The sequence below is a fragment of the Lagopus muta genome, chromosome 10, assembly GCF_023343835.1.
Source record: "Lagopus muta isolate bLagMut1 chromosome 10, bLagMut1 primary, whole genome shotgun sequence".
Classification (NCBI taxonomy): domain Eukaryota; kingdom Metazoa; phylum Chordata; class Aves; order Galliformes; family Phasianidae; genus Lagopus; species Lagopus muta.
Window position 1 is genome coordinate 17,388,129 of NC_064442.1, and position 24,173 is coordinate 17,412,301.

Here is a 24,173-nt window from a genome sequence, read left to right on the forward strand (position 1 = left end):
GACATATTTGTCATCCGAGCCTAATTTGCTTGGTTAACATGATATTGGGCATATCAAAATAAAGCACCTTGGCAAGGTTATTTAGCTGTTTCACAGACAAAACCTGTGAGAATCTGAGGGTAAGCAGACAGGCTTTTATTCTGATTCTCCTTGCTAATGCAAAACCTGAGAGACGATCCATCCACTGCAACAAGTCACTACTTCCCTTGTGGAAAAGGAACCTCTCCAAATACCACAAAGGTGATTAAAATCTGAAAGACAGGGCAGCTAGGAGAGAGACAGCTTTTGCAGACAGATGACAACCAGTTTATTTGACAAGATTTGGGTTTCTTTTGTACAGTGGATAAATAGAAAAGAGCAAAAAAGGTACAGCACCAAGTGTTTTGCCAACGCTTCGCCCTACTGCTGCACAAAGTTCCCAACATTCTGAATAGCACAGATCACTGTTTCAATCCTCCAAAACCCACACCAAAACGAGTTTCCCAAAGCTGGGGCACCACCTGCAATACACACAGATAACAAACTCTGCCTGTGTTTTTTTCCAGCATTAAAAAGCAGATGTTTTTCCTCGCATTAACACCGTGTGGATGAGAAATGATCAATGCAACCTCTGTGCAAAGAAGGGAGAGAACATAACGCCTCCCTAAAGGCACAGCCTCAAGGCAGGAGTATCAGCTCAATTTCTTTCCCAAAATGCTGCAGAGAAAGACGAGAACAACCCAGCTTCCAGTTGTCGTGCTCCTCATCTGCCTCGTCTACACATGGCTTCCCTCCAGGCTCCTCTGATGTGCTCTCACAGCACAGCCCTCTGCTGTCCTTCCGACACGCAGCTGCAATCTGTGTGGTCTGCTTGGGCGAGTGCAGGGGAAGCTTGTTGGGTTTCAAATTATTTTTTCTTTACAAGCCAGGATAGCAAAAGAAGGTCATTTCTCTTAAAGAGCCCACAGGAATCTCATAGCATTTCAAATATTTGCATTTGCGTGTGAAGATGGACATTTGTGCGGGATGTGGTGGGGAAGCTTGGGGTTGTATATTGGTTTATTTTGGGCAAGGGAAGATTGCTCGCTTCCTACCGGTGTTTTTGCTAGACTATTTTGCAAAACTGCCTACAGGATTGATTGCCTGCTACAATTTGAAAAGATTTAACTTGTGGAGTTCGTGGAGCAGAAATAAGTCGTGACTTTAATTAGTCAACAGTAAAAATTACCTAAGGGGGAAACAAATCCGAGTCATCTGGAGGTGGGAGGAAAAACAAATGAGTACCAGTGAAATATTTCAATGGAAGAGAGGCAAATAGACTGCATTCAAGTACATTGGGAATGAGGGGGAAAACAGGAAGAGGTGTAAATAAGGGGCAGAGGAATGAACAGAATGAAGAGCGATTGGGAAACAGTGCTGAGGCAAAGTGGGCCATCTCAGGGAGATCTGATCTTGCATGCTACGAATTCTTAGCACAGGACAGACAACAGCAGCACACAGCTTCACATTCAAAGCACGCCGTTTCACTGAGCATCACTGCTGGAAATAACTCTGCTTTAACCACATCCTACTTTTGTCACAAAAGCCACAGTAAGCCTACAAATGTTTAGTTGTCCTTTTAAACAACAGATTACTGACTTCATGTCTCCAACGTTTTGCTGACCTGCATAAAAGCAGAGACACACCAGCACAGCCCAACAGGTAAATAATGCTTTCTTTCGTGACACACTTAATTAGACTGCTGCTGTCTCTCCACCCAACCCTCCAAATGCTCTGCAGGTTTGCTCCCCAGGGTCTGATGACAGGATGAGCAGTGAAACCAGCCCTTACAGCCCCACACCCCAAGCACACAACATTCAATGTCTGCTCTCCTCTGTAGCCCCATGAATTCATTTCTGCACAAATGAGGGGGCAAGGAATCGTGTGACCCTGATGAGAACATAGAGCTGATGGCTCAGGAGACAAAGGCAACATACTGCTTACCTTTCTCACCGCCTCTTGGCCACCTCGGTGATGCTGACAGTCCTCTGCATGGTTAAGTTCACTAGGGCAAGCAGTCACTCAGCTAACAAAGCACCACCAACACATTCCCAGCTTTCCTGAGGTCCATTTCTTGACAGCTGTATGTATGCTGTGTCCCTCCTTTGTGCTGGTATCGATGCTTGTGAGCAGGACTCCTCAACAAGCCAGTCAGGACTGCACACTTACTGCCAAAATCTTTGTCCTTCCCTGGGTTTAATTCTTGCTGCTCAAGCACACTGAGTTTAGAGGAGGGCCCACAGGTGCTGGTGAGAAGGGAAGCAGCAGAAGCACACAGCTGGAGAGAGGAGGGAAGATGGAAGGATGAAGGAGGCTTCTATTTTGGGATTAATTTAGGTGCTGTCTCATGACACAGCTGAGAAGAGGAAAGGAAATAGGATCTATGAAGAGAAAAGTACTCCTGCAGGGTAATTAAGACCTAGGAGTAAACATGCCAAATGGTGTTTGCCACACGACAACAAACAAATGTGAATCAGAACATGAATCAGTGCTTGAGCAGAGGAAGGAATGTTTTTTCTGCTATTCAGGAAGCACTTCAATTGTTTGGAAAAGGTGTGAGTCATTAACTCCAGCATGTACAAGTGAGACATCCAAAGCTATAAATACCTGACATACTTGAAGGGCTCTTTGGAATGGAACAATGGAAATCTATATGTACTTTTTCAAAACTGTAGAAGCATGAAGCCACAAATCGCTTCACAGGCTTTGATTTGTTGTGTGTAGGCTCTTCTGAATTGCATTACCCGAGCAGGAAGAGCTATAACCTTGAAAGGTCCAGTTTTTTTGCTTCTGACATTTAGGATAGCTAAACAGCTATTTAGGGGATAGAAGTTGTGAGACACAAAGGCATGTTGGCAGTATGCTAATTCAATGCAACACTTTCCATCTCACAATCTGTAGCTTAGCACAGCCATCAAGGAAAATTACCTTTCTGATGGCAACCATGAATCCCACGTGCAGCAATGTGTCATGAATTAAAAAAGTCCTCCTCCGCATTGATTTCATACCTGCTTGCTGGAGCTCAGCACCAAGGCACTAAGGAAGCTTCACTGCAATCTCACAACATCCATTTTTATGACAACTACAGGATTATTTGGGCTATAATATACTCAAGCTTTTCTTGATCTGTTTGTAACTCCTACTAGATTTTATTCCTTTTTAATGCTGGTAAAACGTTGGTCTGACTTTAACATCAGTTGTTTTCATTCCCAGCTTAAAGCCACAGCCATACCACACAGTATCAGTGCATTATGGTTATCACAACCTGCAAAGGACTTGGTTGCAGGCCCACATGCAGCCAGTCTGGCTGCTTAGAGCCAAATACATCATAAAGTATAGACCTAACTCCTTCAGATATTCAGCTTTAACATTTTCCTCTAAGAAAGTCATCTAGTTCAGATTCTATAGGACTCCTATGCAATCTTTCTAGAAAAAAATATGTTCTCTCCACATAGTTTTTCAAATTAATTGGGTGGTCAGCAGGGACAGGGAGGTGATTGTCCCTCTCTACTCTGCCCTTGTGAGGCCCCATCTGCAGTGCTGTGTCCAGGTCTGGAGCCCCCAGTACAAGAAAGGCAGAGAGCTGTTGGAGAGGGTCAGAGGAGCCACAAAGATGATCAGGGGACTGAGCACCTCCCCTATGAAGACAGGCTGAGGAGCTGGGCTTGTTCAGCCTGGAGAAAAGAAGGCTGCAGGTGACCACAGGAGGGGAGTCAACTCTTTGGAAGGGTAGATAACAGCAGGACAAGGAGAAATAGTTTTAAGTTGAGGGAGGGAAGATTTAGGTTGGCTGTCAGGGAGAAGTTCTTTACTACGAGAGTGGGAGGTGCTGGAACAGCTGCCCAGAGAGGCTGTGATGCCCCGTCCATCCCTGGAGGTGTTCAAGGCCAGGTTGGATGGGGCCATGAGCATCCCGGACTGGTATTAAATGGGGAGGTTGGCAGCCCTGCATGTGGCAGGGGGTTGGAGATTCGTGGTCCTTGAGGTCCCTTCCAAACCGGGTCATTCTGTGATTCTGTAATCGCTGTGATGACTTCTATCTTGTATTAGGACTGCAAAGAACTACATATGATGATGCCACAGGCATCTTGCAGAGAGGGATAAATAACATCTCACCAGACTGATGTTGCTTTTAAAACACCGTAGTCAGCACACACAACTTCATTAGCCAGGAAAGCAGTAGAATACAAGGAAATATCCCTTCCTTTGCTAACAAGTTGCATTAAATGCTGTCACCGCTGATGGCAGGCTGTGAGCTGCTGCACGCTGCCCTACAGTGTTCTCAGAAACTGAGCAGCTCTCTACATGCCTGATACAGAACCAAAGCTGCTTTAAAAGCCTAGCAACCTGAAAAAAAAATATTCAGACGTATTGCTTCAGAGCAAATAAATCAAGCCACACTACAAAGCTCATCACTGAAAGTTTCTGCATGCCTGAGCTGCTCAGACTGCTCTGTGATAACAGAACACACTGCAACTACAGCTGGGTTATCCAGTAATATCTGTACACAGTCGCCAGGCTAAAGCTAACAATTTGTTCAAGTAAAAAATGCTTGGAGAGCATTTAACTGGCATGATCTCTGTCATTTATACATCTGATCCCACTCACCACCCCTGGAAGCAGAAGCAAACTGCTGCTGTGCTGAGAACTGATACAGTTGTCTTTGTGAAGCATCTGAAGGACAGTGAGGCTTAAATAACTGCTGCAAAGTCACACGCTGAACCTGTGGCACATCTCACACAGCAGCTCTCTACGTGGCAGCAATAAGAAGAGTGTTAAGTTTGCTTCACTTGCAAGCAATCCAGGGTAACAGCAGAGCTCCTCGCACTGGAATCACAAATCACTTAACACTGTGCAATTTAGAAAGAAGTGAGAGGACATGGGATTTCCTCAGCAGGGCCCCATCAGGCTGCTGGGCCACTGAGCCATCTCCTGTCATCTCCCAGAGCACACAGAGTCTTGAGCTAAAATGCATGAACTGCAGAAGTTAAATAGGCAACAACACACATAAACAAAGCAACTCAGCCATACGTCTATGAGAAACGCCCCTGAAGAAGCCTCATTCCAATGATGTCCCCTTAACTCCAGGAATGCTCAGAACAACTCCAGATACCTATCACAGTGCATCCCACCTGCCTCCCTCCGTGGGGCTGAATTCAGCAAGGCATCTGCCAACTTCTACAGACAGAAGAGAATCTGTTTACCAGCTCAGAAGCATGAATGAGACACACATCCAACTCAAGTAAACGCATTTGGCAAATGCTGCAGGTTTCCCTGCCACCTCTTGTATTTTATTAAGTCAGCTTCACATTTTCTTACAATTAAGAAATGGCCTACCTTACTCCAACACGTCTCCACATCTCCAAGCACATTTTCCTGTTTTTCAAGTATTTTTGAAAGATCCCTTCAACCAGAACAAGTTTAATCCTTACGCAGTGCATGCTTGTTAATCCAGTCTGTTGTTTCACAAGAAAATACTGAAGTCTTTGAAGCTCACCGGACAAATCATTCCAAACCAGTATTATGTTATAATCACAAATGTTAAAGAAATCACAGAATGGCCAGGGTTGGAAGGGACCTCAAGGATCATGAATCTCCAACCCCCCTGCCACATGCAGGGCCACCAAACTCCACAGGTGGATAAAAACAGTAAATTAAAACTTACGTAGATCAAGAACATGTCTACTGAATCTCAATGCATGAGCATTCCACTGGAGAGAAAATAAATTTGAAATTAATTCCACATTTATGTACTTGATTTTGCTACCAATGGTGCTTTAACTGGCTTCAGTGTATTTGAGATACAGGTGCCACCACCTCCAGGGCCCATGTTCCAACATCCAACCATCTTCACAGCCAAGAATTTCCCCTTCACAGCTCATAAAAACTTCTTGTTTGCAGTGTGTTCTTCTCATCCTCTCACTCCTGAGATGTTACACTTCACCTTCTCCACAGCCCCTCAAAAGAACAGCTGTGACATCTCCCCCCTCCCCTTCCCAAGCCTCCCGAAGCATCTCATGGACACCACGTGCCCTCAGACACTTTGCTAGGCAGCCTGTGCTGAGCTCTGGCAGCTCCCACCCTGCTGAGAACCTGCTGGATTGCAGGTGTGCCCACGATCCCACAGCCAAGTGCCAAACAGGAGGCCAAACATGCTGTTAAACTGCTGGCTCCCTACTGCTACCAGAGAACAGCCATAAATGCAGTCTCCTCGAGCGTAGCTGTACTGAAGATGGTTATTCAGAGCAATTTATAGCTCTGTGGTTGAAGTACTAGAAACACAAACTGTAGGGCCAGTCAGCCATGCCTTTCAAACCTAGCTTTGCACCCTAGAGGTGGCTGGGTATACACTGTGGGTACTACCACAAGACTCTATCCAATATTTTTCACTCAGAGGGTGGTGAGGCACTGGAACAGGTTGCCCAAGGAGGCTGTGGATGCCCCATCCCTGCAGGCATTCAAGGCCAGGCTGGATGTGGCTCTGGGCAGCCTGGGCTGCTGGTTGGTGATCTGCACACAGCAGGGGGTTGGAACTAGATGAGCATTGTGGTCCTTTTCAACCCAGGCCATTGTATGATACTGTGATCTAGCTCAGCCCAGACAGCTGCAGTTTCCATATAAACAAATCCAGACAATCATTCCATAGGTTCTGATGTACTTTATATATCCCAGTTATGCTCCCATTTGCGTGGCACTGCTCTTGGCAGCACTGACACTGCTGTCCGGGCTGGCAGCACGGAAGCAAGTGCCTGGGACAGCCCAAAGCAAGAGGCAGCAATGTACCTGGCAGCTGGGTGTGTGCAGGACGGGCACGGTGCTGAGCGGTGGTGGCACAGCCGGCTGCTCTTTGCTCAGTGCTGCAGCTCCTGCCTTCAAGAAGCGGGTTCATAGATTTTCCCAGTGCACCCACGATGCGTGTTGTCTCACATCGCAGTCACCTGAAGAACGGGAAGCACACAGCATTCAGGAGCTGGCGGAATGCACTGTGCAAGAAGTGAAAACGTGCTCATGTCAAGTTGAGCATTTAACTGAGCTGCTGTGTTAAGGTTGGACATCAGGAAAGACTTCTCTGAAACAGCAGTGATGCACTGGCATGGGCTGCACAGAGCAGTGGTGGGGTCACCACCCCAGGAGGTGCTCAGGAACCACAGGGACGTGGCACGGAGGGACATGGTCAGTGCACACACAGTGCTGGTGGGTTGGATGAGATGATCTTGAAGGTTTTACCAACCTCAATGGCTCCATAAGCCTTGACAAATCTTATTTTCAGGTTGTAAACGGCCTCATTTTCAGTAATAGAAGCAGTAACAACAGACACTACGGTCAGCAAGAGTCACCACAGACAAGACAGACTGTTGGGAACACATCAGTGCCTCAGGCTCATAGCTTTGCCCCGTTCCATTTTTCTTTCATCTTGGTAAATTATTCATCTTATTAGTTCAAGTTTTATCTTTTGATCAAGCTTTTGTAATAGAGAATTTGGAAACAAGTTTCTTAGAGGGACAAGAGCTGTCAGATGGTAACCCGTATCAGATCAAACCCAACAAAGTGGTTTTTAGGACAAGTCGGAGCCAAAGCTGGAACTTCAGAGTGTACGTGCAAAGTATTATTCTCTAAAAACCACAGTGTTGACATTACAAGGGAAGAAAACTGAGGAGAGATCGTATCTTCAGAGCCCTCGATCAAATTACTTTGTAATTCACCCACTAACCCATCCTCTGCTTCCCCGAAGAGACAGCAGTCTGGGACAGCAGCAGCTTGTGGATTTCAGAGCACTAAGGGAGAAACGGGAAGTAAAGACAGCACTGCAACCACATCCCCAGGGGACACAGAAACATTCCGAGGTATTTTAAATAACGCAGTAACTTCACAGATTTTTTTCAGATATAAAATAGGGGTCAGTGTGGAATTATCTGCAATCTGTACCAAACACTTGGAGCACAGAGCTATGCAGTGCTGGCAGTACCCCGTGCTTTCCCTCAGCAAACTTTTCTCAAAGTAATTGTCAGATATTAGATTCCAGTATTTCCGAGATGGTATCTGGTAGTTCTTAATTTACCCCAGCTTCTCGTCTTTGAAGCAATCCAGTTACTATCCCGGTGCCTAATTTCCATTTTACACATCCTATAATTGCATTTGTCCTTCTGTCCTTGCAAGCCGACTTTTGAAAGATTCCCATCATTAACACATCTACAAAGAACAAACCAAATCGCTCCCTTTCCAGGTCCTTCAGCTGAGAGAAAATTATTAAGATAATCATTTTCCTTACATGCTTTGGAAAGTTGGAAGTTGCCTTTGCTGGCTCTTGTTGGAGAAGCCAAGGGCTTGGGCACATGTGCTGGGAGGGAGGGATGCTCAGCAGAGGCTTCAGACCCTCCACCTGCAAGTCCTCGCTTGTGTGACTTGCTGTTCTCTTCACCAGCTGTCTGTTCTTGGCCGTATTTTAATTGCTAGAATCTCCCTTTACGTATTTGGGAACTATTCCCAAAGAAATCCTGCCGAGCTGAGCCGTGCCTATTTCATCATGCAGACTCTCCTGTCCACAGAGGTATAAATAGTGCCCACAGCTGTGCACTGTCCTCGGCCATTCACCGCCTCGCCAGTCTCACAGCCACCACCACCAAGATGCAGGCTGTGCTGACAGCACACACACTAAGTGAAACTGAAAAGAGAGCCGTGCATTGCGTCTTATCTCCATTTTTACAATTAGCAACTTTCCCAACCCCTCCGTCTCTCCGTTTCCAAGGTTACAAGTGAGGCACGACAAAGGCAGGAAGAAAACCCAGGCATTTTTTGGCTCCCAACTTTGCTCCTTTTGCTGTTCAGCCATCTTCCCTTCCTACACTGCCGGCTTCATTCTCACAGCAATTCACTTCAACAACTCCGTGCAGCCTGTTGTTTTTTTTGCCGATTCCTATCAGTTTTGCCAACCTGGGTTTGTTCACTCCTTGCTACTGGGAAATCAGGAGGGAAAACATACCCTGACCGGTTCTAGCTGAGGAAAGGACACACACCTATAAAAGAAAGTTAACTAGTCCTAAATGTATGGTGAGAGGAGACAGGAAACCACATGTGAAGCGCAAACCAAACCCATTGTTTTGGGCTCCTTTCTGAAAAAATCACTGGAAAACGCCTCCCCACCCCCTGACCCTCTTTGTTCCCCACAGAAGGAACCAGGCAGAGCCCAGTGCTGTCTCCCTTCTGCAGAGCAGCGCTGACGTCTCCCTGCCCTCCTCCTTCCAGCAGGATCGCAGCTTGCCAGCCTTGGCAGCCAGAGCCATATTGGAAATAGAACTGAATCCCAAAATGTGATTTGGCAGCAGCTGCTGAGGCGCTCAGTAAGTCTGCTTCTCCTCTTTTCCACTTCCTTTCTCCCATTCTAATCTCGGGCAGAAAAGCTCTCGGACCTCTTGCAGCAGACAAAGAGCCCCGAGCGTGCCAGCTTGCACTCACCATGGCAGATGAGGGCACGAACCCGGCACCGCTGGCAGCTGCTCTCACCCTCACGTGCTGCAGGGCCTGAAGGCAGCACCCTGCATGCTTCCCAGCCCTGGGGGATGCTCCAAGGAGACCTCGCTGCGGCCTTCCAGCACTCGGGGGGCTTACGAGCAGGAGCCCCCCAAGTGGACAGGAGAGCCTGCATGATGACTTTTTATGTGGTCTAATAGTAATAGGACAAGGGGGAACAGCTTCTAACTAAACGAGGGGAGACTGAGGTAAGATATGAGGAGGAAATCATTTACCCAGAAGGCAATGAGGTGCTGGCACTGCTGCCCAGAGCTGCGGGTGTCCCATCCCCGGAGGTGACAAGGGCACTGATGGGCAGCCTGAGCTGCTGGGGGGCACCCAGCCTGCAGCAGGGGGTGGAACTCAGTGAGCTTTAAGGTCTGTTCCGACCCAATCCCCTCCATGATTCCATATTTTACAGATATTTACAGAGACAACACAGCGCTGTGCAGAAGGAAGCTCAAGCTTTTAACAAGTGCTTCCACATCAGGTGAGATGAGTGGACACGTGGGATCTCTGCATCTCTGACAGCCCCAACTTCTCGCTAGGAAGCACCGTGCACAAATTAAACCACCCGAAACACTCACCACGTGAAAGCGGAGATGGAAATATTCCCCTTGTTCAGAGAGCAGAGGGACTTTCCAAGCACTTGTAGCTCACACCTCCTCCCTCCTCCCCTCTGCATTAAGCTCCAGAGTTTCTATAGGGCAGCCTTGGCCGTCAGCACCAGGAGGCCCATCTCACAGACCCACAGTGCCCATAAGCCACTCAGCCCAAACCAAGAGAGCGGCTGGCGGCTCCTGCTCAGGGAAAAGCCCTATGATCAGGGAGCCGAGGCCTGTCAGCTTTTCCTGAAAGACCTTTAAAGCCCTCAGTGAGTCACATTGGCCCACGCAGCAATCCGGCACGTTGCTCCCATCTGCCCTCCTCAAAGTGTTTGGTGCTCAGTACAATACCACTGTACAAACAGCTATGGACAGGCCAAAAGTCTGTGAGCAAATTGCAGCACTACTTCTCTGCATGCTTTTCAACCCAACGAGACCTAAATCAGGCTGCTACGAGACAGCCAGGACTGCAAAATCCGCTTCCCTGCTGCAGGATAAGCTGACAGTTTGTGGGGCCTGGATGGGAACTGCTGCACTGAAGTTACAAAAGCATCCACTGATAGCACCGAGCTCTTTTAACGCAGATCACTGCTGCTGACAACACTTTGCCTTTTTTGCTGTTATTCGCATCTCATTCAGCTCCACAAGCGAGAATGCGTGCATTGTCCAAGCATTTGTCACAGTCAGCATTCTGTTTGGTATGAGAACATCATGCCCTACTTTATACGTTCAGTACGTTTTACAGAAGGCTTCAGAAAGCCTATGCTTTGAGGAGGACTGTTTTCTGTCACTCGTTCTCATCTTCTCTGTAGCCGTGAACACCAGAAGACCTGAGAGCATCTCTGCAGTCTGCCTCATCCCCTATCAAAACAATGAAAACGTGATCTTGAGGCCTGTGATGAAACTTTGCACGGTGAGGCTTCCTTACCCAAAAACTATGACTTGGAAACAAGGCAAAGAAAAAAGCCACATTTACTCTAGGCATTCTCCTCCTATCTTAAAATGGAAACTCCTGATCAAATCTGAAAAATAAGCACCAAACTAAGCATTGCCTCTGCTTCCAGGACTTCCCTGTTGCTGAACAATACAGAATTTAATGCCAAACATGACTCCCAACTCACATGCTAGCTTTAAGCACTCAGACATGAGCAAAGTAAATACTAATCAGCAGGTCTGGCTGCAAGCTTCTGCAGCTCTTCCAGCCAAGGCAGAAATATGTAACCAGCAAAACCCATTGCAGCTCAGAGCAGAGCCCACCACATGACCAGCACGTGTTTTAACAGCAAGTAAAACAAAAAAGATGATGATACCAAAACCACAAAGGCCAAACCTAGCAGGCCAGGATATGTCTCTAGAAATACTTTACATAAGAGCATAAAGCTTCACTATTGGAACTAAAGACTCAAACCTCTCACAACAGGAGTAGTAGCAGCCCAGCTGCTGGGATCAAAATACATTTCCCACTCTGTATTATGGCAACTAAAACAACACTGCAGTCTGCTGCCGGGCAGCAAAGTGAACAAGACCATGGCAGTGTTTTGGGTCTAATTTTAAACTGAATACCTGACTCCAGGCCAGCTTTTCATTCTCTTCTTTGTTAATTCAGGGACTGATGGAGTAGTTGTTTGATTGGAGATGTCTTCAGCTGATTTCTAAAGCCATTTCCTCCAGTTGTCCATCTGCTTGCAGACAGCTGGGATGCTCATGGGGTGGCTCCTAAACCAGGAGAACATCTTTGAGCAGACCCACCTCAGGGTTTCTCTTCTCCTTTCATAGAATGGCTTGGGTTGGAAAGGACCCCTGCTGCAGTCAGGGCTGCCAACCTCCACATTTCATAGCAGCCCAGGCTGCCCAGGGCTCCATCCAACCTGGCCTTGAACACCTCCAGGGATGGACGGGGCATCACAGCCTCTCTGGGCAGCTGTTCCAGCACCTCCCACTCTCATAGTAAAGAACTTCCCTCTGATATCCAACCTAAAATCTTCTCTCCTTCAATTCAAAACCATTTCCCCTTCCAAATCCAGAGACTCCTTCACCCCACGCTCGCTCCGTCCACCAGCCTCTCCTCCTTTGAAGAGGAGGAAGAAATAAAGCAGAGAGTAATTTGAAGAGAAGCTCCAAAAACTAACAGCCTCCACCATCGGTGCCAATATTTTTTCAGGAAGTCGTAACTTTACACAGAGAAAATTCCAAAGATTTAGAAACCTGGAAATACTACAGAAGGCAGTTTGCTACTCAGACTCCATCCAAGCTGCAGGGACTGCAGGCCTGCAGAGCTGGAGACAGGAGAACTGCGGGGTCTGACAGGGCTACAGGCAACAAATACTTCACTAAAACCCAAATAAAAGCTGAGGTCACGCTCCGAACTTTAAAAACAAAGATTAGGTAATAAAGAGCACAAAGCTCAAGAAAGCTGCTCATCTGAAAAATATGCAAAACAACTACATAAAAGTGATTAATTCCAACATTTTAAAGAGGCAGAAGAGAAAAAAGCTGCCTCTGTTGCTGCTGAGTACAGCTTTCCCAGGAGGAGCCACCCATGGCCTGCAGCTGCGCTCAGTCAGAGCGCTCCCATTGGGGCTGCACCAAGCAGCAGGGCTGGGCAACACCAAAGCCTCACCTCTGCCTCCTATACAGACATATCTCAATCTATTTCTTACAACAAAAGCTGGGCTGTAAAATTGAGTGATACCTGAAATATCAATCGTATCCCTTTGGCTCCCCTCTTCTGGAATGGCATCCAAGGACACCAAAGCTAACGTGCGCTCCTCATCAGCCTGCAAGAGGCACCTTGTGAAAGAGGACTGCCTCTTCTCCTCGTGCTTCTTTAAGCCCTCAGAATACAAATGGAGGTTTGGCTCATCCCGCAAACCCACGAGCACAGTTTCCTTTCTGTGGTGTGATGGCTCTCCTTTCTTAACTTGCTCAGAAAACTACTGCCAAGAACAAACCAGCACCTCCAAGAACTGTCAGAGTTCTGAGATAAAAGCTTGGCAGGCTGATGAGTGCACACACATCTCTCAGCCCTGCACTGGTTGGCCCCAGCAGGATATGGGAGCTGCTGGGGCTTGTGATGGCATGCACAAAGGGCTGCTGCCTCACTGTGCATCATCCAACCAACAGAAATGTCACAGGAACATCTTCCATCTTCTTGGCAGAACACTGACATTGCTGGGAGAGCTCATGGAAAAACAGGGACAGAAAAGAAACCTTGAAGCACTGAGCAAAATCATCCAAGCTGCAGGTGTCAGGTACCTAAATTACAGATACATTTGCAGGAGAGAACCAAATAAGCATTACAGTAAATTACAGCTATTGCCTCACGTGCACCACAAGGTAAAAAAATGAGTTGTTAGATGACAGGATAACTGCTCCCATTTCATTGAGATGCAAGTTGGAATGGATAAACACCTCCCTCATGAAACCCAATGGGGACAAACCCAAGAAGTCTGCATTATTATGCAGAGAGAACTACTTCGGTATGAGGCTGTGCTGATGAATGCTCCTCTCTAATATATACACCAAAAACATGGGAAAAGAACAGCTCTCGAGGCCAGCACCACCTACAAACATGCAGCATACAACCCATATAACACAACATGAAGGACTACTGGCTGACACAATAAGCACTGCCCAGGAAGCAGCACCCGCCACTGAAGAGAACACTGCATTACATGGATTCACACTTCATTCTCCATTCTACATGCTGCATTTTGTTTGGATGCTGATAATGTCCACACAAAGGCCTCCAAGTCAGCTTTGCATGGAGGTGATACAGGCTGGGATGACAGACAGACATAACACACAGAGGATTGCTAGTCATCTCTAGAAAACAACAGCAACTTAAGTAATATCTGAAAGCTTAAGAAATCTCAAGTCCCTTCCACAGAGAGCCCTGGCAGTTGCTCTGGAACCTTTTAGAAAGCAGTAACACAGCCCTTTTCCATCATCTCATCCACAGGGGCTGAGCAGAGCCCTCCCCGATAACCCACGCAGGTTATCTTTCCCAACATGTTTCTGTACAACGCAGTTTCTCAGGCAGAGTGTAGCTTCAGAAGGAATGTCACTGCTATCTCCATTGCTCAGGAACAGCGCTGTTGATTTACATTGATAAACAAAGATAACACACAGCCATGAGCAATGAAGTCTGTCTGCAAAGGACAAGAAAAGCCTGCAGTGTTAATGCTGTTCTGTGCTACAAAGAGAAACAGCAAGCCTATCAAGAACTAAGGGTGAGCAGCAGACTTTTTTTTGTTTGTTTGCTTTTTAAATGCAGCACTTCTTGCTATTTATACGATGCAACTTACAATGACTTGCAATACTGAGTGTAAGAGCATTACTTACTGAACGCCGATACCAATCAGAGAGGAACCTGCAGCTGCTCTCTGAAAACAACTGCACAGCCAGGCGAAGCAATCCAACACCTCTCCCATTCCAGCAGGCAGAGCCACGGTGCTAACGGCCCAGACACAGGAGAACACACTGCGACTGAGGCTCCAGCACTGCTGTGGGATCTCGCACAGCCCCACTGCCTCACCTTGTACCTGCTGAGCTGCTGCTGGAGGCTTCTCATGGCAACTGTTACTAACAGTGTACAGCTCCTGCTGCAAGGGGGTCCCTCCTATCCCCAGCATTCCTGATGCACAGCACTGCAGGAGGCCGCTTGGGAAGAGCTTTGCTCCCACTCACGGAAGTGCTGCAGCAGAGCAGCACTATGGGGTGGCTCAGAGGGCAGGGTGAGCAGCCCCACAGTGGATACAGCTGCAGGTCTGCCTGCCTTGGTGGTAGAAAAAACTCTGAATGGGTGAACCCGTGGGCATAAGAGCACTTCAGGTCATGGCAAGCCTTGTCCTAACATGCCTCTGCTTTCCAAGCTGCCCAAGCAACCTTCCCAAGCCAGAGGTGGTGACCTTGAAACACCCTTTTGCTCATTCCAAGAAGGCCTGCCCTACCACCAGTACAATTATTGCAATCAAAAGACGTGTCACCGAGAGCACCTTCAACAGCCCAGCAAGTCTGAGGCTTTCTTGCAAACAACCTGATACTGCACCCCTTGAAACCAATAACAACAACAATCACAAACAGCCACAATATAAAAACACAGTGTTACAGAAGAGAAGCTCTAAGATGGTCAAACTTGATGCCTTGGACGTGCACTCAGTTCTCAGCACAGCGAGCTGCCCCTGCTGACCTGCAAGGCCAGCACGCAGCTCCAGCCAGCTGCACAGACAGTGCCTGTGCCCCCTGCATGCTGTGCATCTTTGCTCCCCATCAGCTCTCTCCCTGCCTCTGAAAACAGAACTTCTACAGTTTACAGTACAAAAGTCATGGAAATAAACTACCTCCTCCAAGCATCATTCCAAACAGCACGACTCACGCTCCTTAACCGTATAGTTACAGACCGACTGACACCGGAGAGCATTGTGCAATCTGTTTTTAAGTAAAAATACCCAGTTCAGCGTAGGGAAGCACAGAGCAAACGGAAAACCAATTACACATGAATTATTCCTCTGCAGAAAAACTTCTGCGCTAGTATTTATTCTGAGATTCGCGTTAAACTTTGAAGTATCTTAAAGGAAGAGCCTTCACAGAGAGGAGCGGTGATTTGCTGGGCATCCCCACCAGCCCAAAGGTTTCTCTGCAGCCAACAGGAGGAAGAGAGAAAGGACAAATCTGCCCAGGGAAAAAAAAGCAGCCAGAAAACCAATAACCACACCAGGACGCTTCCAGCTCCAGAGCTGTAAGATGCTCAAGTGTTTCCATTATTTCAGAAGGGCCTGTTTTGGAATTTACTGGCTGGTAATGAGGATTATATATTTCCCCTTTTTTAAGCTGCTCTTCTTGCTGTGTTGAAAACCACAGCCATGAAAACCACCAGAAAGAGCACTGATGGACCAAGAAGCAAAGTGACAACTCTGCTTGACAGCCTGTTTGGCAGCTGAGGAGACAGCAAGAGCATCAGTGATGCGTGCAGAAACTTCTCTCAGGAGCCAACAGCTCTGAAGTCAACACAGAAGGATGTCTGAATTTGATCACACTAACAGCAAAACAGTGCCTTCTAAATGAATACGAAGGTTTTTTGACAGGAAGAGCCTTGGAGCTGGATGACTGCACCTCAATCTGCACACACAGCATTCCATGCCATGTCCCACCTGGCTCCTGGGATGGGCTCGGTACGGCGGTCGGATAAATACAGGCATCCACTCAGGAAAGGACTCGCTAAGGCTCAGAACCACACCTGTTAAAAGGATTTATGGAAACATTTAAAGTGCAACCACGAATCTCTCACTGAGGTGCGCTTCTATACAGCCTCTGTCAAGCACTGCAGCAACCCAGATCTGCCCCAGCATCGAGGAATTGGCCTTTATCTGCCGAATGCTGTGCTTGTCACTGCTCTTCCTATAATAGCAGCAGCTTTATAAAGGAAGGATGTCACCCTTTAGCACCATGCTGACCTGCTGCCTCACACAAGGTGTTACCAAAACAAGCACTGCAGAAGCCCACAGTGTGAGGCCTGGCATCACTTTTATCTGTCTGTTTGCTGTGATTCCAAGAGCCTCACTACGTGCACCTCCTGAAATCAACAGTGAGGGCAGCAGGATGGCTTTTCTTACACTGCTACTGCTACTGGAACTGCTGCAAAAGCACTGCTGTTAAGGCCCACACATGATGGGCACAGTGCATTTCTACGTATCTGTGTACCTGGCACCACAATCTGCCATCCCAGTACCACTGCTCACAGAATGGTTTGGGTTGGAAGGGACCTTTAAGATCACCCAGTTCAACCCCCTGCTCTAGGCAGAGCCCAGGTTGCTCACAGCCCCATCCAGCCTGGCCTTAAGTGCTTCCAGGGAGCAGCATCCACAGCCTCACTGGGCAACCTGTTCCAGTGTCTCACTGCCCTCACAGCAAAGAATTTCTTCCTAATATCTACTCTAAATCTACCCTCTTCCAGTTTAAACACCCACAGCGCAGTCGCCTGTATCCACACCTCTCAGCCATCGGGCAATCTCAAATCCGCTCAGTCCACTTGCAGAGATACGGGGAAAGAGATTGCTTCAGTGACTCAGCCACTAATCTTCGGCAAAAGGAAGACTGACATTTTTCTCACACGGTCCATAATATCTGCTTATGACATGCAGAAACCAAAAGGAAACACGCAGGCTACCACGCTAAACCACAGTTTATTGGAACAGCAGCTTGAGGTGTCGGACAACTGATTGGCACTGCTAGCACGTAAAACCAAGCACTTCGTCCTTGTCACCGACCCTTCACAAACAGCAGAGCTCTCGCCTCCTTCTCCACTGTAACAGCCAACGAGCAAAGCCTGGTTCTGCTTCGCAGCCTCTATTTTTCCACTCTAAACTTCAAATGATGGTAACAGCAACCCCACATTGTTGTGCTGCTACCGTATGAAATAGCAGAATGTAGATCTCAGTGCTGTGCCAGGCACGTGGGGACACGCATCTCTCCTTCCCACGTTACCTGATGGGGCTGGGAGTCAATGTGGCCGCACTCACAGTTCATGGCTGCTGCTGTCAGCCATGGGATGCCACATGTGGCTTGCAGTCAACTCAACATTATTTCTTTGAACTTCATTTCAACTAATAAACCAGCTCTTGGTTTACTGATTACCAGTGTTGTATCATAAGGAGGTTAAAAACACCCGGATCTATCTGGGTATTCCATCTACACCGACAGCAGCACGGTACCAGTCTTGTTTCCAGTTTCCCTGGTCAAGCATTCTTTTTGCCATCTCCTTCCACACCGCACATCTTCAGGATGTCCATGGCAGCACAGCAGCTCACACCTCTATACCGCACATGGGGCTGTGACCTGGCTGCAGTGCCGGGATGCAGGGATGGAAAGGCAGGTGGCAACAGCCAGAGGGAACCTCTGGGCCATCCCTGCAGCCCCGGGCTGCCGATCCCAGGCCTGGGGAGAGGCAGGTCTGACAGGCACACGCTGTAAAAGGGAAACGACTGCTGGGGCGAAGCCACCCCAAAGCCGGGTTCGTGTCAGACGTCAGTAGGAGCAAGAAAGCAACGACCACGAGGAGGAAAACCGTCGTTTTGTTCTGACTGTAGGGAAAAGGGACACTCAACAGGAAAAAGGAAAAGGAAAGGAGAAAGCCAGGAGCGTTAACCCAGGAACGAGGCAGGGGAGGCACGCTCCAACTCGTTCGTCCGCCAGACAGGACCGCCCCGGGACGGCCGCAGAGCAGCGCCCGCCGGTGCGTGGTCCCGGCGCAGAGGAGCGCAGCCGGGCGCCGTCCGCACACAGCCCACCGCAGCCGAACAAAGGCGCCGCCCGGACGCAACTTCGCTCCGAGCGCGGGGCGCACGGCCGGCCGCCGCCTCCCGGCCCGCGCCGCTCTCCGCCCGCGGACGGAGCGCCTCTGCCGGCGCCGCTCGCCCGCACCTCCCGCCTCCCCCCGCGCGGCCGCGCTCGGGGCCCCGCCGAGGAAACCCGACCCCGCGGCGCCCGAGGGTCGGCCCCCGCGCCTCACCTGACGGGGACTCCCGGCCCCGCGGCGCGCTCCCGGGTGCGGCGGCTGCGCGGAGGCTCGCTGAGGGCGGCCGGCCGCCGGGCCGCGCTGCGCCGAGTCCCGGGACGGGCTGCGAGCGCCGCGCCCGCGCGCACCACCAACTCCGGCCGCCGCCGGCCGCGGCACGGCCTCGCCCCCCTCGCGCACGGAGGGGCGGGGCGTTCCCGCCCGCCGCGGCAGCCCATTGGCCAGGGAGAGGCGATGGGGCGGGGCGCGGCCGCGGGCGCGCTCCGGTCCCGCTGCAGGGGAATACTACACGTCCCAGCATGCACCGCGCGCGGCCCCAGCTTCAAAGCAGAGAATCTCCGTGCGAAAGGTAACGGTATTCTTCCGCCCGCGCGAAAAAAGTAGTCCCGGCGTGTAGTTTGGCCTCCCGCCCGAGGCAGTGGAAAGGGGAAAGGAAAGGCAAGAAAGCGCTGCTGGGGTCGGCCCGCGCGCTTCCAGCCCGGGTTCTCTTTGGGGCTTCTCCTGACGGCGCTATGGTGAGGGGCGGAGAGATCCGCGCGGGTGGAGGCGCGGTGATGCGGCTCTGTGAGGGACGCGGCGGCGGCGGCGCGGGGCGGAGGGGACGCGCAGTGCCGGGCCGAGCCCCGCAGGTCAGTGCGGCGGGCCGTGGGGCTGCTCGGCTCTCTCACCGCCTAGGGCGGCCCGGAGAGCAGCGCAGTGCCGAGCTGGGGGCGGCGTGCTGGGACCGGCCCGCCCGGCCTGCCAGGGGCTTCGGGCCTGCGGAGCGGAGCGTGGGGCTGAGCGCACGGCGCGTGTCCGCTGCGTCCTCATCGCCTTCGCGTCCCGTCGGCAATAAAAGACGGCGGTTCCCCGTTCTCCTTAGCCGTTACGTTATTACGTCCCCTCAGTAGTCCTTTAAGGAGCCTTCCTGCCCTTCAGCTCGGTCAAAATAGAGAACCTGCGGTGTGCGACTGAGTCCCGCTGTTCCCTGTGTTAATTTAATCTTTTCGTTCTTCCTGCTTATGGTGATGGTGCGTAGAGAGCAGCCCGGCAGGTGCCCGTTCCGTGAGAATAGAGTGAGCCCCGTTCCCAGAGCAATGCTTTAGCAACAGAGCGGGGTTCAGCCGTGTTTGTGTCACTGTCAGAAGGTGACTAAACGCAAGCTGCTGTGCTTCGCAGTTCCTAAACGTCTTCCATCTTCTGTTTCTGCAGGCCACGTTCCCTCAGCAGGCATGGGCCGTGTCTGATGGCGAAGGCTGCCCAGATTGCTGAGGTGTGCTGAGCTGCCCTGTGCTCAAGGACTGCTGGGTGGAAGCAGTGAGGGTGAGCTGAGCTGTTGCTCCGTACACACCTGGCGGAGTTATTCCTTCTTGTCCCACTGTAAGCTGATGCAAGTTGCTGAACTTTCCCTGCCCGTTCCCAGGCTGTGGCAGGAGGAGCTTTACTCCCCCCACCTGAAGTATGCGTGGAACCGTGCTGGTTTTTGTAGCATTGAGACATGTGTTATGGGGCACACACCAGTGCTGAAACAGCACGGGTGGAAGAAGCTGTGCTTAACAGCCATGGAGGTGCTCCTGTGATCATCACAGATCCACAGAATGGCCAGGCTTGGAAGGGACCTCAAAGACCACGAATCTCCAACCCCCTGCCACATGCAGGGCCACCAACCTCCCCGTTTAATACCAGACCAGGCTGCCCAGGGTCCCATCCAACCCAGCCTTGAACACCTCCAGCATCTCTGGGCAGCTGTTCCAGCAGCTCACCACTCTCGTAGTAAAGAACTTCCCTCTGACATCCAACCTCAATCTCCCTTCTCTGAACTCAAAACCATTTCCCCTTGTCCTGCAGTTATCTCCCCTTTCAAAGAGTTGATTCCCCTCCTACTTGTAGGCTCCCTCTGCATCACCTCTGAGGGGAAGGGTAACACAGGTGAACACCCATGTGCGTGCTTGAGGAGAGTAGGTGAATTAAGCTTTTTCTGTTGGGTTAGTTCTTGTATCCTAATGAAATGCCCTTTCAACTTCCAATTGGATTGGCTTTGGAGATCTTCCAGAACTAGTTCCTTTAAGCTTTTTTTGTTGTACTTCCATGATTTCCTCTAGAAACAGAAGGGTATTATTTCCTGTGTTGATGGAAACCATTGAACTTTTTAAGAGCTGACTGGTGGCTGATAAAAGCACTGTGGCTCTAAGTGCTTGCTTGGTATGAATTTCCTAAGAACAATTTGTTTTCAGAAATGTTTTTTTTTCTTTAATTTTTAAAGCCAGTGGAATTGTGGAAACAGTGAAGGCTGTCTGATAACTTGGTCCTGGTTTTTGAGGGCAAAGCATCTGGAACTTATTTATACATTGTCATGGATTGTCAGTGTTGCTACCTGTGAGATAAGTTTGGTGGTGAAAAACTGCAAGCAGACCAGCCCTGTACCAATCTCTTCTGTAATGATGTGATTGGGGGGGTGTGCCTGTCTGTTAATGGCCTTTTTTAAGGATTAATGTGCATATCCGAAAAGAGTTGCAGAGTTAATACCTGACTTGTAGGGACAACCCTGAGGTTGGATGTTCTGCTTCTGAAGGCTGCTTATGAAATGTTTGATGCCAACAGCCTTTGGGTAACTGCAGTTGCAGCTGGACTGGCATGGCTTTGTGTGAAGCCTTCACTCAGACTATGAGATGGGAGCAGTTGGGGGTTAGGAGAGGGCAAATGGAGTTGAATGACTGAATGCTGGGTTCTGGATGTTATTAGGAAATCTTCGTTATTCCTTGACCTTACTTCCCCGAATGCTGATGCACTTTAAACAGAGCTTGTCTTTTACAAATGATGGTAAGAATGTTCCCATTAAAGAAACTTAATCAGTGGAAATGTTAAATGGAAGCAGTGTTATCTTCAAAAAGGCTTATTAAAGGTTTTCATCACAGAAGGAGATGATTCTGCTCTCCTTTGCAGGAGGCCATGGCAGTAGCTGACTTTGGCTGAGCAATTTCAGGTTTTTGAGCCCGGCAGACTGCGTGGCTTAAAATAAAAACCAAAAAGAAATGCTGTTATACTTCACTGTTTCTGAGATTCTTGTGGGTTGTTTTTCAGTACATGGGAACCTGAGGCGTGGGGATGTTCTGTTCTGAAGGCTGTGGTGAGCGATGAGGTGGACAGCTGACACCCTTAACCTGCAGTTTACCAATTGCCATTGCATGAAAATCAGAGGAGCTGCTCCAGTGGAAAGGCTGAGTGACGTGAAGTTGTGTTACCATTGGCAACAATGTGTGAAGTTCATCCTCGAGAGAACGAGGATAGTGAAAGTGTCAGTTATTAACTGGATTCAAGTGGTGTAGAACTGATGGAATTTGTTTCTGACTTGTTCTGTTTTTTGTCCCTCTGGTGTTGAATACAGAAGAGTTGTTGGCAGTTTAGTGTGTTCCTGGGTAAAGGTCTGCTCTCGTTGCATTGATGTGTTTAACTCTGAAAAGTTCATGTCTTTAATTATTCTGTGGTATCTGAAGGATTGTTTGTGGCCAAAAGAGACTTGTGACAAAGTATTATTAATCACCTTCGAAATAAGTGATCTACAATATTTGCTAGGACTGGAAATAGGTGTTGGTGTCTGGTTTGGGCTTTGTGATGTTCCGTAGGAGCCGGAGCCAGCGAGTCTTAGCTGCTGGTAATCTCTAGTGCCAGTGCTCCTGACAAGCTACTTCAAACAGCTGATGAGATGAAAGTGTTGTTATGTGGGTGCTGAACTAGTTAAGGGATTTGTTCAAGCTGGAAACCAAACATTTGCACGAACACAGAGCTGAGTGCAGCTAGGAGTGAGGTGGAGCAGTAAGGCAGGGCTTGGTAAGGCCCGAGGTGTAACTGGCATCAAGCTGCTGGAGGTACTGGGTGGGAGGGAGTACTGCACCTCAGGTCAATACTGATAGGATAAACAGTTACTAAAAGTCCAGCTGAGTTATCCTGATGTTTATCTGACTGTGCAGCAGATGGGGGGATTTCACTGTCAGGAAAGAATTCATCCACTTAATGGCATTGAGTTGCTGTCTCTTTGGCTCCTTCAAGCAGCACGCTGCACATCGTGCACCACTTCTGGTTGGAGAGATACAGGACAGTCCTCCTTGGTGCTGCTAGCTGTGATGTGAAGTTGAACTGCATGGGGATAATTGGCTACTGAATGAATCAGTTTCCCAGCTTGTCCCCTGCACGTGGTAGCTGTCCCAGCACGTGCTGGGTGTGAGGGATATGTATGTATAGACACAAGGTTAAGGATGATCAGTGAGTATCTCTTAATTTTATGGTGAGATCTAAATATGTATGTAAACTTGCAGTGTAGTTACTTGCTGTAGTTGGATGGGTTCTCAGTGTGAAGTAGATGGTGGTCACTAGAGAAGAATTAGCTGAATTCAGATCCGTCCCATGGGATTAACTAGTGTTTTTGTGGGTTTTTGTTTGTTGCTCAGAAAAGAAATGTTATTGTTTAGCTTGGAATTTCCTTGGTTACTGTTTCAAAGCTGTGGGGATGAGATGGCATGATGATTCTTCATCCTGGTGCAGTGTTTGACGAAAACAAGGCATGTCAGTGGATGTTCTGTGAGAATCTGGTTGTTCCATTTGTGTCAGAAGAGGTGAAGTAACCATCTCACGGCTGTGACTCTGGGGCCGTCGTTGTTTGTCGATCCAAAGTGAATTTCTGATGAAGTGAAATCAAGGCATCCCACGCTGGTGCTCAGAAGACGTGGTGTCTGGCATCGTGATTGGGAAACTCAAGTGTCAGTCTCCATTGCTGGAACAGCAGGGGAGAGTGCTGTGACAAAACAAGCTCTGGTAATACTATGAGAATATACAACAGAAAAACAGATCAGCATCAAGCCAAGTATTGGAAACTGTAAACTGTGAATCTTCTTTCACACTTTAACTCTGGAGTTTGCTAACATTGCATTTCTGCTGTGAAGGCGGGTGGGGGAAGTGTTCCCAGTATGGGATAAATGGTGCACCGGGGTAGGAGGAAGTCTGTGTGTTAAGTATGCTTTAGTGGTGTGTTTTAATAATACTGCGCACCTTTTTCCTTGGTACAGTGGTTCTTTTCTACTTCTCCACAGCTTACTTTTCTTTAAGAACACACATCATCTTCCTTGGATTTGTCTGCACATATCCAGGGCGTTGACAAAGACACCTTCTACCTAAAGGATGAAAATTCAGAATTCAGGAGTTAATGTAGGAAGATATTTCAAGTAAAGCTACCACTGCATCGAATACACAAGTGTCTTCCTAGAGTATCTCAAGTCACACTATATAGGATTTCTAGATGTGGATGAACACATCTTTGGAGTCTTGAGCTAAGCAGGCATTTTTAAATGCTCTTCAGTTCTCCTTTAGGGTGTGTGTTGTAATGAGCGAGTTCTGCATTGGTGCTTGCTGCTTGGATCTCAGTGTTTGTCATCACTGCAGCAAAGGAGGGCTCTTACACAGGATCTGAAGGTTTGTGATTCCAAACAGTTCACCTAGGAATAACTTGGCAGGCTTAGTGGAGGTGGTGGAGCACAGCATGGAACCATGTGCTCGCA

The 24,173-nt window shown here is 48.8% G+C and overlaps 2 protein-coding genes across 12 annotated transcripts in view; one reads left to right on the top strand and one right to left on the bottom strand.

Annotated features, from left to right (window-relative positions):
- PEAK1 (pseudopodium enriched atypical kinase 1) overlaps positions 1 to 18,723 on the bottom strand; it is a 95,332-nt gene extending 76,609 nt beyond the window's left edge. For 2 of the 8 annotated variants that reach the window (XM_048956537.1, XM_048956543.1), the window contains exons 1-3: positions 18,640 to 18,665; positions 16,283 to 16,368; positions 6,802 to 6,956 (exon numbers count right to left, since the gene is read on the bottom strand). The gene's annotated coding sequence lies outside the window, so the exon portion shown is untranslated. Of the gene's footprint in view, positions 1 to 1,962; positions 2,297 to 6,801; positions 8,336 to 16,282; positions 16,369 to 18,639 lie in introns of those variants that run through there. The other 6 variants (XM_048956542.1, XM_048956547.1, XM_048956538.1 and 3 more) reach the window with 6 other exon arrangements.
- A 168-nt stretch (positions 18,724 to 18,891) lies between these two features.
- Positions 18,892 to 24,173, top strand: part of HMG20A (high mobility group 20A) — a 37,815-nt gene continuing 32,533 nt past the window's right edge. Inside the window, exons 1-2 of one of the 4 annotated variants that reach the window (XM_048956556.1) lie at positions 18,892 to 18,994; positions 19,837 to 19,947. The gene's annotated coding sequence lies outside the window, so the exon portion shown is untranslated. Of the gene's footprint in view, positions 18,995 to 19,026; positions 19,161 to 19,192; positions 19,275 to 19,836; positions 20,005 to 24,173 lie in introns of those variants that run through there. The other 3 variants (XM_048956557.1, XM_048956554.1, XM_048956555.1) reach the window with 3 other exon arrangements.